Consider the following 13,681-nt stretch of genomic DNA (forward strand, 5'->3'; position numbering starts at 1 on the left):
AAACAAATGTATTTTTTGTGGGCAAGTTCATACTTCCAAAAAGGGGGCGACAAAATCTGCGTAGCTGGTATTAAATTCGATATTGTCAATTCACACATGATGCTTTTTTACTTGAATCCTTATAAATTTCAAAAAAATATATTCTTTTCTGGGACAGAGCAATATTCACCAATTCGAAATATTGACATTATTAGAAACGCATTTAGAAGGCCATGGAGTGGTTTATTAAAGAGGCGATTTACAATGACCATAAATATAGTTGATGTATATTATTGTAAATATGTTTATTAGATAATAAAAAACTATATAATAAATTATATAGAAATATATGCAAGTGGGAGTTGAGGATGTGGATTATGAACACATGCTTATAATGCGGGTGAGTAGAGATACTATTTATAGAAATTAAATAAATACTTTACATATTTTATAGATCTACCATGAATTTGACAAGTAGCTTCCTATAGCCAAAGCAGACTGCTGATAATATGGAGAAGCAATAATTACTAAATTCGAAGTTGCTGTTAATCAGAAAACTTTCTAAACATTTGCATTTCTCTGGATAAAATGCCGCATTTAAGACTTCTATAGATAAAAAAGATGCACTATATAAGACTTCCTACAAATCGTATCTAGATAAACAACTTTAATATAGATCGATCGATATAAGAACATATATATGTTCAATAAGAAGAATACTACCTATGTACGGCTTTTGCCTAGGTGATGTCAAACAGCTTCTTAAATGAATTAACGTCTTGTTTTTTCTGCACCGTTTGAATTATTCCAGAAGTTCTGTTAGTTTTGCACAAATTGGTTGATCATATACTTATGTATGTATGTATGTATATATATGTAGCAAGTTCAATGTTTTACTCCATATAAATAATGGACGGTCATAAATGAGGTTTGTTAAAAAAATCATTCCCAGCATGATCTTCGAACTAATAGACAAACTTTTCAAATAATTACCCACGTCCTTGAAAAACACATGAAAAACGTGTTGTCACGGCTGATTAGCATTCAGAGCCAAACTTATAACTTCCAAAGACTACGCTAAGCGTTTGTCATGGAATGTCATGCCCAATGAATGGTCAAATATTCATTGTTGTAAAAAAGAAAATTGCATTTGAAAGAGGAATAGTTAGACGATAGCGTAGCCGCTCCACAACAGATAAGTCTGAAGAGCCTCTACCAAAGGCGAAACAAGTCACATAGTGGTGGTTGTGTGGGTTCGAATCTTCGACTTTCCTTTTTCACTTGCAAATATCATCGGCCATTAAGATCGACTCCAACGAGAAACTAATTAAAACAAGTAAAAAAGTATCAGTCGGCTTTGCCGCCACAAACATACACTCAGCCTGTGTGAATTGAAACACTTCTTTACCAAAATAACGTATGTATTTAGGGGGTTTTCAGAATTGTTGGGAGTATGTGCTTGCCAAGAAAACTATGGATTTTGATTAAAGCTCAAAAGTTGTTAGGGGGAGGTACTTAATGGAATGGAAGTGGGTCTTATTTTGGGTGTCATTCGTCTCGATATATATTGCGCCCACCAATTATTTCAGTTGGTCACCATAAAATTTAGACCTTTTAAACATTATATCAGGCGAAGTCCTACGAAAAACATGTTGTCGCAGTAAACAGCGACTCTAGTGGTACGTTCGGTAAAACTTTCCAAATGATCCTCGAACACTTAAACAAAAATGTTGAACATAACAGCTCAACTCGAAAGAGAAATAATTCAAAAATGTTGATCATTTGTGTGGGTGGTACCCCAAGGAGTGGACCTATAGGGCATACTTTTGAACATAAAATAAGTTTGAACAGAGTATTTCGAGATGCAAAGTTTGGACCAAATCGGTTGCTCCATTTATGAGATATTGGGCGTACCATTTTAGTGAATATTTTCGAACTTTTGTCGGAAAGTACCGGAGGAAGTGGACCTATAAACACCACCTTTGATTTGTATCTAATATTCTAAGAAATATTACGATATGCTAAGTCTGGAGTAACGCTGTAATCAGTTCGAGAGTTTAGCTACTTCACTTTCTTTTCTTTTTTTACAGCTTTCGAAATTTTGTGTGGAGTTGACATATATAGTGCATATTATAACCTGATCTATGTCTCGTGGAAATATCACGATGTTTTGGAAGGAGTGGACCGATATAACCCATCTTCGAACTTAAACTAAATTACTTTTTATAACAAAAGCCAAATTTTGGACCGAATCGGTTGATCCGTTCGAGAGTTATCGTGCGCTCCAGCCAGACAAATAGACGGACGGACATGTCTTAATCAACTCCAAAGTGTCTAAAACGAATTTCGTACAAACATTCTTGGGGTCCATTATTTCGATGAGACCGCTATAAAAGTACCACAAGATGACGTGTGTTTTTCAAATTTGTTTTTTGTTTTGAAGCAAAAGCAAAGGAAAAAAAATTCCAAAACTAAAGTTTGGGTGTGTTTCATGCGCACACATTTTCGTTTCGAAATACATAAACAGGGGGTCAGTCTTTTTCTGAACAAAAACAGGGTAAATGCACAAAACGACCATGAAAACGCGACAAAATCGATTAGTTGTCAATGAGAGCCGTACCTAACATTTTCTGAGCGACAAAACAGAACATTTCGAAGCTGAGAAACGTCATCTTGTGGTACTTTTATAGCGGCTCTTAAAATAAAGGACGAAAAGGACATTGAAGCAATCGAGTTAGAAGATCGAAGTGCTCTACGAAAATAATCCTCATTCGATTTGACTGCAGACATGTCATCTCAAAAATAAGCTAAAACAAGTAAGAACGGAGTTAAGTTCGGCCGGGCCGAACTTGTTATACCCTCCACCACAAGTTGTATTGAAGTAAAATGGAATAATTTGTTTCCTTTCGGGTATAAAGAAGACTTAATACTAAATTTCAGCAATTTCGGTAAAACAATGTGAGGCACCATTCTATGAGGGCTATTTCAAAACGTCGATCTATACCGACAAATTTCTTACGGAAAGTTTTTAGGCTCAAAGAAGACTAAATACCAAATTTCATATATTTCGGTAAGATAATGTGGCTAAAACTTAAAACTTATTACTCATGGAAGACGAAATAACGAATTTCAGCCTTTTCGGTGGATATTGACGTCGCAATCTTCAGTATTACGAAAATCGGGAGGTACCGTTCTATGGGGGCTATATCGAAACGTGGACCTATACCGACGAATTTTAGTCAGAAATGGGGCAATATGAAAGCGTGGACATGTACAGACATATTTCTAGCGAACAGTTTTATAACACATTGAAGACCATATACCAAATATCAGCCATTTTGGTGGAATATTGAAGACACAACCTTCAAAACACGAAACATCGGGAGGTACCTTTCCATGGGAGCTATATAAAGGCGTGAACCTATACCGACAAATTTAAAGGGGAAGTTTGAGTACCCCCAACGAAGTCTAAATACCAAATTTCAGCCATTTCGGTGGAATATTGAGGCCACAACGTTCAAAATACCGAAAATCGGGAGGTACCGTCCTATGGGGGCAATATGAAGACATGGACCGACACCGACAAAATTCTGGGAGAAAGTTTTGTACCCCTAAAGAAGATTACGTACCAAATTTCAGCCATTTTGGTAGGATAATGAAGCTAAAACCTTCAAAATACCGAAAATCGGGAGGTACCGTTCTATGGGGGCTATATGAAGGTGTGGACCGATACCGACAAAATCCTAGAAGAAAGTTTTATACCCCGAAAGAAGACTACGTACTAAATTTCAGCCATTTCGGAGTGATAATGAAGCGAAAACCTTCAAAATACCGAAAAACGGGAGGTACCGTTCTATGGGGGCTATATAAAGGTATGGACCGACACCGACAAAATTCTGGGAGAAAGTTTTGTACCCCTAAAGAAGACTACGTACCAAATTTCAGCCATTTTGGTAGGATAATGAAGCTAAAACCTTCAAAATACCGAAAATCGGGAGGTACCGTTCTATGGGGGCTATATAAAGGTGTGGACCGATACCGACAAATATCTTGGGGAAAGTTTTATACCCCTAAAGAAGACTACGTACCAAATTTCAGCCATTTCGGTGTGATAATGAAGCTAAAACCTTAAAAATACCGAAAATCGGGAGGTACCGTTCTATGGGGGCTATATCAAAACGTGGACCGATATATCCCATTTTCAATACCAACCATCCTGCAAGTAATAACAACTTCTATACCAAATTTTGACTCTCTATCTTTAAAATTGCGAACTGTATCTTGATTTCAACAGACAGACGGACGGACTGACGGACGGACGGACAGACGGACATGGTCAAATCGACATAGAATTTTACGCTGATCAATAATATATATACTTTATAGGGTCTCCGACGAATATTTCGATGTGTTACAAACGGAATGACAAATTTAATTATACCCTCCATATGGTGGAGGGTATAACAACAGTGAACAAAGATGTAACGCTAATTCCTGAGGGCTTACAGGGTCTCTAGCAAAACCTTCATCACGCCATAACGCGGAAGTTCGACTCACGGTGAATCTGTCCTTCGGGGTTCTTAATATACTCACCAAGGCCTTTCCTCCCCAAGAGGAATTTTCCGTGCCCCGGACTTTCACCTCCATTTTGTTGCACAGTGTAATTAGAAGAGTCTTCTCTCTAATGCACATATCGCTCATTTACTCAAAGAGTGACACATTTCAAAAAATCAAGTTTCGAGAAAAAACGCATTTTAAGTTACAGAATGAAATTTGACTTTCCAAGGTTATTACACAAAAAATAAAACAACTATTGGAATCAACTTTTGAAAAGATCTTGCCAGATATCCGTGCTAAATTTCTGTGCAAGATCAAGCATGATACGAATTGTTTTAGTGATTCATAACCTCAAACAATTTTTTGTTGATTTAAACAACAAGCTGTAACTCGTTGAGTTTTGGAGATATCAACATGGAAATTTGACACAAGATAAAAAGAAGTCGTAGAAAAAATAGAAAATTCCAACTCAAAAAACCCGTTTTTTGAGTTATATCACTCTTTGAGTAAATGAGCGATATGTACGTAATCATTCACCAAAGACGTGATAAAAATATTTATTTTAAATCGTAAATTTTACAACTTGATTGCAGTGTTTATAATCTGCAATATTAATGTATGCAAAAAGAGAGATAAACGGTCGACAATGTTCATATTTCATTTGAAATGTATCATATTGACAACTGATTGGTAGTGGGTAACTTTCTTGGCCAAGATGAGCAAACCTTGTTTAAGATAACATATATATTAGGGTTATGACTTTTTTACAACCTCGTATCCCTGTATCGCATTTTATTGAGTTTTTACCTAAGATTAGATACAATTTTATTTATAATGTGATTCGATAAAAAAAAATCACGCACAAAAGCATTTTAAATTGTTTATTACATTTACATTTGCAACAAAATTGCAGGTTTTAGAAAATTTTCTTTGAAATATTCTATTAAGTAAAATTAGGTATTTTTTGAAATTATTTTTTGGTTAATGCTTCAAAAATAAGAAAATGAAACGCTTTTAACTCGATATACAACAACAATTATGAAAAATATGAAAATAAATTATCATCTTATGAGCTTTCTAACACTTGTAAAGTTTATAGAATAACGAATTTCCAATAATACCGTCCGTTATAACGACCCTGATAAGAGTCAAATCCCTACGCTCATATGTTTTTCGAGACCCGGACTTCTGTCTTTTGCTAATAAACGATATAACTGTACTCTGGACTCTAAATTTTATTAAATCAAAAACTGAAATGCGAATAAATTCCCATTATATCCCAAGTTTCTGACTCCTGCACTCATGTTAATGCTTCTCCCCTATGACCCGCCGCTCCATCGATGAAGTACGTGTGACTGATGTCAGTTTTAAAATTGTATTTTTTTATTTCAAAACAATTTTAAGCCGTATGGCCAATAACAACAATATAATTGCAATCGTTTGTTTAAAAAGTAATAATCTACTCCCAAAAATTTTACTCACTTTTAAACTTTCCAAAACAAAAATAAATTATTTGAATCATATTCTAACGATCAAAAGTCGTTGCCTCGTTTTTGGTTACAAAGTCTTACCCCCATTATTATAAGTCTTCTTTTGTTAAAGTTTGGATTTACCGAACAGATTTATAACGTTCCGGCTAACTTAAAGTTAAAAGTGATCATTTAATTTCATGGAGGACCTTCTTGGCATTAACTTTTAACGTTAAAATTTTATTTTTAATCCCTTCAAATTGGTTTATTTTGCGTTTTAAAATCCTTCCAATAGTAAAAGAACACATATAATAATGACCCTTATTTTGTTTTGAAATAAATTAATTTATAAGTATTAATTTAAATTAACGGACGCCCAAGAGGAATAGGGCGAATGTAAGCAACAGAATGACAACGAGATGTACCCTGGCGGGCAATAGTATAACTAAACGACGACACCATACCATACAGCTGGATAAACGACGTCACCATGCAATCAGCTGGTTTAGCGTGGTTTAGCGGTGTCGGTCTCATGGCCAGCCAAGCAACGGGTATAAAAGGAGGTTGCAAGCAGACATTCGGGACAGTCGTCTCTTGATGGCTGTTAGGTCATGTGGGGGATTGCCGTACCCGTGACGAAAGTAGAAGTAGTGTAGCATTAGTCTGTTGAATGGGGGATTGCCGTGCCCTCAGCGAAAAAGAAATTAGTTGTGTTGTGTGTTTATAGTCAGGAGGGGTTTGCCGTGCCCTTGGCTTTAGACATATTATTTGTGGAGTGTTTGTGTGTGTTTGGAGTCAAGTGGGGGATTACCATGCCCTTGGCTTTAGACATATTTGTGGACCGTGCGCTTAGAGTCAGGAGGGGGATTGCCATGTCTCTGACCTAAGACATATTTGTGTAATGTGTGTACGAAGTTAAGTGGGGGATTGCCGACATATACACACCTCTGGTTACAGGTCAGCGTTCTTTGGCTTCTGTTGTGCAAAGCCGCTGCCAACTATTCTGCCATCAACATTCATCGGGCCGCTACCGTGCCAAACCGCTGCCAACTATTTATCGTGATAATAATGATCAATACAGTGTTGTGTAATTTTTTACTAATAAATAAAATATAGTTTATAACGTTTTAAAGAAAAATTAACTGTTTGCCCTGGCCCCGCTGAACCTACCCCAGCTTCAAAGTGAAAATATGTACGTCGTCACAATATAAAAAATTATTACAAATAAGAAGTAAAAAAATTATATTTTACAAAATATTGACGATTTGGCCATTAAATATTGGGGTGTGTTATGTATTTTCACATTTATTTTAATTTTATTTTCTTATTTTTTAAATAAATAACTGCAACCATTGGAACTCACCAAATAAGGCAATTTTTTCTTAATAGGGAAATTATCGTACCACAACCGAAATGTGTGCCTGCATATACCACGGCACATTCCAGAAAATGTCATGATAATCGGTTCGTTAGTTTTCGAGATATAACGTATTTAAAAAGTGGCCATGGTCGGGGCTTCTGACCCCAACTAAGAACACTTGATCGCTGGAACAACTATCGTTATATAGTGATTATAAAATAATAGGACACTCCGAAATTAATCAACAAACATATAGCATACTTTCACCACTGGCCGTTCCTGAAAATTTCATGAAATTAGGATCAGCTTAATGTATTGAAAACAGTGGACGAGGTCATCAGTTTTCAGAATATAACATATTTAAAAGAGGGTGTTATCGGGTATTTTTGTTCCTAAAATTTAACATGACCCCATTGTTTCCTAAATTTAATGCTCAAACCGATATGATCATAAATTTCATGTATAGCGTTTTAAAAAGGACATGCTTAAACAAACCACAAAATTATAATGATTCATACAATCATTTTTCAACTAGAATGGGGTCAACAAAAAAACTAAATACAATAATAAAATGTCTTAGTGTCACATTAAACTCTATTTGAAATGTCTGGTGGTTTTCTGTCAACAAATCATAGAGAGTGCTCTTCCCACGATTCCATTGACATAACTGATGTACATATTAGCTAAAGATTTTAACATAGGTTCAAAGCCTTTTTCCTGATTAACAAAAGCGTTCAAACATTTTTAACTTATCATAATTTTGTTTGACAACAAGCACAACAAAAATGCACCTACCCCAATAAAGAAATGACACAAAAAATGGTAGATAGAAAAACAATGGGCAATATAATTTTTATCTAATCACGAAGAAATGTTGACAATTCCAATTCGTATAATTGTGAAATTTATTCCTAATATTCGCGAAATTAAACTTGTAACACAGCCATCAAATATAAACACTTTGCCTTTCTTTATTTGCGAGTGTGGCGAAATAAAAAATTATCTTGTCGAATAGAATATTTATTTTCCTTTTTTTAAATTTTGTTGTAATCATTTGTGATCCGAGTGATTTTACTGAAAGACGATGAAATATACCAGCCACCCAGTTATTCCCAAAAAGTCATGAACTGATAAGCGAAATGCTAGAATGAGTGATAGTTTAATTGCTTTGTTGCGATAAGCATCGCAGAGAAAGGCGTTGAGGGTAGAAACAGAGTTTTGTCGAAAACATGGTATGGATAATAATTTTTGAAAGGAAATGATCCAAAAGTTTTTGAATTTTTTTGAGATATTTTTAGGAAAAGGAGACAAAAAGGCATCATGAGTGTGGTTCGAAGTCCACAAATCAGTAGTTTTATAAAGGAAACGTACTGAAATTATGCGAAACGTACGATTTTAATTTAATTTTCACGGTGCGCCTTAACTAATTTTAAATGGAAGGTGCTTACACCTGGGAAGTTTTCTGATGTGAACTTTGGCCTCGATTTATTTATAATCCCTCAAGCTATTTTTTCTTGTTTTTGGATTTTTCTCATCTATTAACATTGCTGTTTCAGAATCCGCAAAAACTTTCAAGGTGTAAGCGGGTTTCATTTAAAGTTATTTAAGGTGCACCGTACATGACACTGTTTATAAGGAGGCGATGCAGTTAGTACATTGTCCCAATTTGAACTTCTCTATTTCAAAAATGGTAAACCTTACGAATATATGAGAAAGGTAGGGAATTTTCACTGGTACAACATTTTCTTTAGTCCAATTTCCATAGGACTTGCGGTTTCCAAGCAAAATCGTGAAAACCTTAAAAACCCCTAAAAATGTGAACTTGAATAGCTATTTATTTTAAAATCCCTCCGGCGATTTTTTTTGTTTCTTGATTTTCCTCATCTATGAATATTGTAGTTTCAGAATCCGGAAAAACTTCCCAGGTGTAAGCACCTTCCATTTAAAATTAGTTAAGGCGCACCGTGTTTTACTTTGCTTTTATGTTACTTTTTTTAATAAAATTACATTATTATGGACTTCCACATAATTCAACATGTAAAATGTTGCACATGGGACTCATGAGTAACCCAGAGCTGTTATTCCCAGCTGGCAATGAAAATTGCAAATGTCGACATTTTATTAGTCCGGAACTAGTTCCATGCAGTACTAGTACATAATTTACCCCAAAGTAATGCGAAGGGAACCAATTGACACTCTTTTATCCTCAAGTGAACGATCTTTGCGCACCTTGCTGCAATTCGAATAAAAGCTAAATTCTTCAACATCAGCTTTATTTGCGCTCATGCTCCCACTGAAGAAAAGGACGAACAGACCAAAGATATATTTTACGAGCGCTTAGAAGAAACATATGACCGTTGCCCTGCCCATGACATTAAAATCATTCTAGGCGATTTTAATGCCAAAATTGGAAAGGAGAATATCTTTGGCCCAACAGTCGGGAAATTCGGTCTCCACAGTGAAACATCTGACAATGGTATGAGGCTGATAGGCTTTGCAGCTGCAAAAAACATGGTAGTTAGCAATACCAGATTTAATCATCTCGATATTCATAAGGGCACCTGCCTGTCTCCAGATCAGAAACCAAGAAATCAAATTGATCATGTTGTGATAGATGGAAGACATTCATCGAGCGTGTTGGATGTACGATCGTTCCGAGGCGCAAACATTGATTCGGACCACTACCTTGTTGCAGCAAAGGTACGCACCAGCTTAAACGTAGCAAACAAAGTACGAACAGACACAACACGAAAGTTAGACATCGGTAAGTTGCAATCACAACATATAGCCACAGCATATTCCACTCAACTAGCCCAATTGCTTAATCAAAGCACTCCTCATCCCGATAACATATCAGCGCAATGGCAAAGCATTGCCCACTCCATGCAAACAGCCGCAAAATCCATACTTGGATACCAGAGACCTCCACCAAGGAATCCATGGTATGATCAGGAGTGTCGTGCTGCCACCGAAGAGAAAAATGCGGCATATAGGGCTACTTTACAATCCGTAGCAACGCGTAGCGCACGAGAGAGATACAGGGAGAAAAGAAGAGAGGAGAAACGTCTTTTCCGCAGGAAAAAGAGAGAGATGGAAAAGCGGGAGTGTGAAAAAATCGAGTCAGAATGAAATCCGAAAATTCTACCAAAGAGTCAAGCATCAAACTGACGGCTTTGGTACAGGCACATCCTCCTGTAGAGACCAGCAAGGTAATTTGGTAACTGATACCGATAGTGTACTCAGGATATGGAAAGAACATTTTTCAAAACTGTTGGTATCCAATAGCAGCGAAGACGATGATACCACAGATCCAAACCCAGAAGATGGTATAGAATGTATACCGCCCGGCCAAGATGAGGTAAAAACAGCAATCAACCAGCTGAAGAATAATAAGGTGTATGCATCAGCTAGTTCACACCATCTGGCAGGAAGAACGCGTACCCGACGATTGGAACCTGAGTATCTTGTGCCCCGTCCACAAGAAGGGAAATAAGACTGTATGCTCTAACTATAGGGGCATAAGTCTACTCCCTATTGCCTACAAGATCGTGTCAGGGATATTGTGCGAACGACTAAAGCCTATGGTCAACGAGATAATTGGACCATACCAATGCGGCTTTAGACCTGGCAAGTCCACCATTGACCAGATATTTACCCTGTGGCAAATCCTGGAGAAGACCCAAGAGATGCAGGTCGACACCTACCACCTTTTTGTCGATTATAAAGCAACCTTCGACAGCCCGCTGCGTTCAAAGGTATTCCAAGCCATGTCTGAATTTGGTATCCCCGCAAAGCTCATCCGGTTTTGTAAAATGACTTTAACTGACACGAGGTCCTCAGTTAAAATAGGAAAGAACCTCTCCGAAGAGTTTGGTACCAAACGAGGTTTCAGACAAGGAGACAGCCTTTCGTGTGATCTCTTCAACATCCTGCTGGAAAAGGTTATACGAGAGGCAAACGTCAAAAGAAGTGGCACAATCTACACTAATAGTCACAAGTTACTTGCTTATGCTGATGATATAGACATCATGGGCCGATCAGTAAAAGAAGTAACTGATACCTTTATAAAGGTCGAAGGAGAATCTGCTAAAGTGGGTCTGGCGGTAAACGGTGAGAAGATCAAGTTGATGGTGTCGACGCGCAATGCGTCCATTGAGCTCGGACCGACTGTGGAAGTTGGTTCCTATAATATTAAGGTAGTAAAAGACTTCGTCTACCTCGACACCTCCGTAAACACAACAAACGACATCATGTGTGAAATAAAAAGAAGAATTGCATTGGCCAACAGATGCTACTTTGGTTTAAGTAAGCAGTTTAAAAACAAAGCCACATCTCGTCAAACAAAAATAACGCTCTACAAAACACTGATACTACCCGTGCTGATGTATGGCACCGAAGCCTGGGTACTTGCGCAAGCAGACATGGCAGTGCTTGGTGTGTTTGAGAGAAAAATTCTTCGAAAGATCTACGGACCAATCTGCGTTGACGGTGAATATCGACGTCGCATAAACCACGAGCTGTATCTGCTATACAATGACATCAATATAGTTAAACGAAGCGAGATGCAGCGATTGCGTTGGCTAGGCCATATCATAAGAATGAGCGATGATGAACCCGCAAAAAAGGCGTATAAATACGGACCGCTTGGCGGTAAACGCAGAATTGGCAGGCCAAGGAATAGATGGCGCAAACAAGTGGATGATGAGATGAAAAGGCGCGGTATTCCAGAGTGCGAAGCAACAAATAGAGAGGAATGGAGATCTTTTCTTAGTTCGGCCTATGGAACAAATGTTCTGTAATGGGCCAGCTAAGTAAGTAAGATAGCAATGAAAATTCCAATTGTCGTAATTAAATTAGTCCAAGTAGCAAACTTTTCTAAACAAGAGAAGAGAGGAACGATACAACATTCTAGCTGTGAACCTGGAACTGGGCACTGGAAACATCAAATACCTAATTTTAGCTAATTCGGTCAGCTAAAACAAGCTGCATCGTTATATTGAGGGTTAAAGCACTGGGAACCATAAATGCCATAGGGCATCCAATCTTGCCAGAAAATGTATATACAAAAATATAACAAAAACTGAAATCGGTGCTACCGTTTTATTGGGTTATACCAAAACAGTGACCTATGTTGACAATTTTTGTTGGAGATGTTTTGTGACCACTGGGAAACATAAATGTTAAATTAGAGGAAGTTCGGGTAAAACATGAAGCAAACTTTCTCAAAATTCGTAAAATAAATAATTCTATGGGAGTCTATACCAAAACATGGACCTAGGTTGACAATTTAAGTTAAGAAGAGGGAACCTCAAATGTCAAATTACGGGTAGTTCAGTCAAAAAATGTAGCTAAAAGCCCGGAAAATACCGAAAATCAGCAGGTACCATTATATGGGGGCTATACCTAAACATGGCCCTGTGTTGACCAAAACATGGACCTATGAAAAAAGATACTCGTGTGCAAAAATATAGTGCTCAATTTTTGTTAACGCTAGAGTGATTACAACAGGCAGACATGGCTAGATCGACTCAGAATTTTGTCCTGCTCAAGAATTTCTGAGTGAAATCGGACACTTTTTTGAAACACCGAAAATTTGCAGCTGTGCCTGCTAAAATTTCTTCGAAATACGTTCAGCAACAATGAACAACGGCAACATGTAGCAACAAACTTCACAACAATATTGCTGGCAATGCTGATGCTATCTGAAATTGTAATAAAACAGCATCGGACACGCATACTCATATTTTGCAGCACACATGATCAACACATATAAGAAAAGAGAATATGCAACATAGTTTCAACGGCTTAGCCAAGTTTTCAGCAAACAATTGTTTTTGAATCAGGGTTGCCAGTGTAATGCATTAAAAATCACGATATAATTAATATCACTTTTTCGTTCAAAGGACACGTGAATTTTTGGTGAAGCCGTTTAAAATTTGTTTTTGTTATGCTTCAACAATTATAATTAGTATTTTTTATGTTCTACCATATCGACACCTCCAAATAATAGTATGCTAAGTCTGAAAAGTGAGTTTTGCAGGAGAAGCTCTCAAAGTTTACAGTTTTCTTTGACCTTCACTACTATTCTGAGTAAACATTTGTTTATAACTTCTGTTCGGATTGACCGATCATTACCAAAATTTGACAGAATTTAAGTTAAAGGACGTAAAATGTAAAAATGTAAAGAACTTGAAAACATGCTAACTCGACTTAGCATACTATTGTTTGGAGGCGTCGATATGATGGGGGCATTTTGACACTAAATTAAACCTTTTTTATTACTGCGTTGGCAACTCTAGTCACAAAAACACCCTCA

This window comes from Musca autumnalis, unplaced genomic scaffold (assembly GCF_047663935.1).
Source record: "Musca autumnalis isolate F117 unplaced genomic scaffold, ASM4766393v1 scaffold_5, whole genome shotgun sequence".
Taxonomy (NCBI): Eukaryota; Metazoa; Arthropoda; class Insecta; order Diptera; family Muscidae; genus Musca; species Musca autumnalis.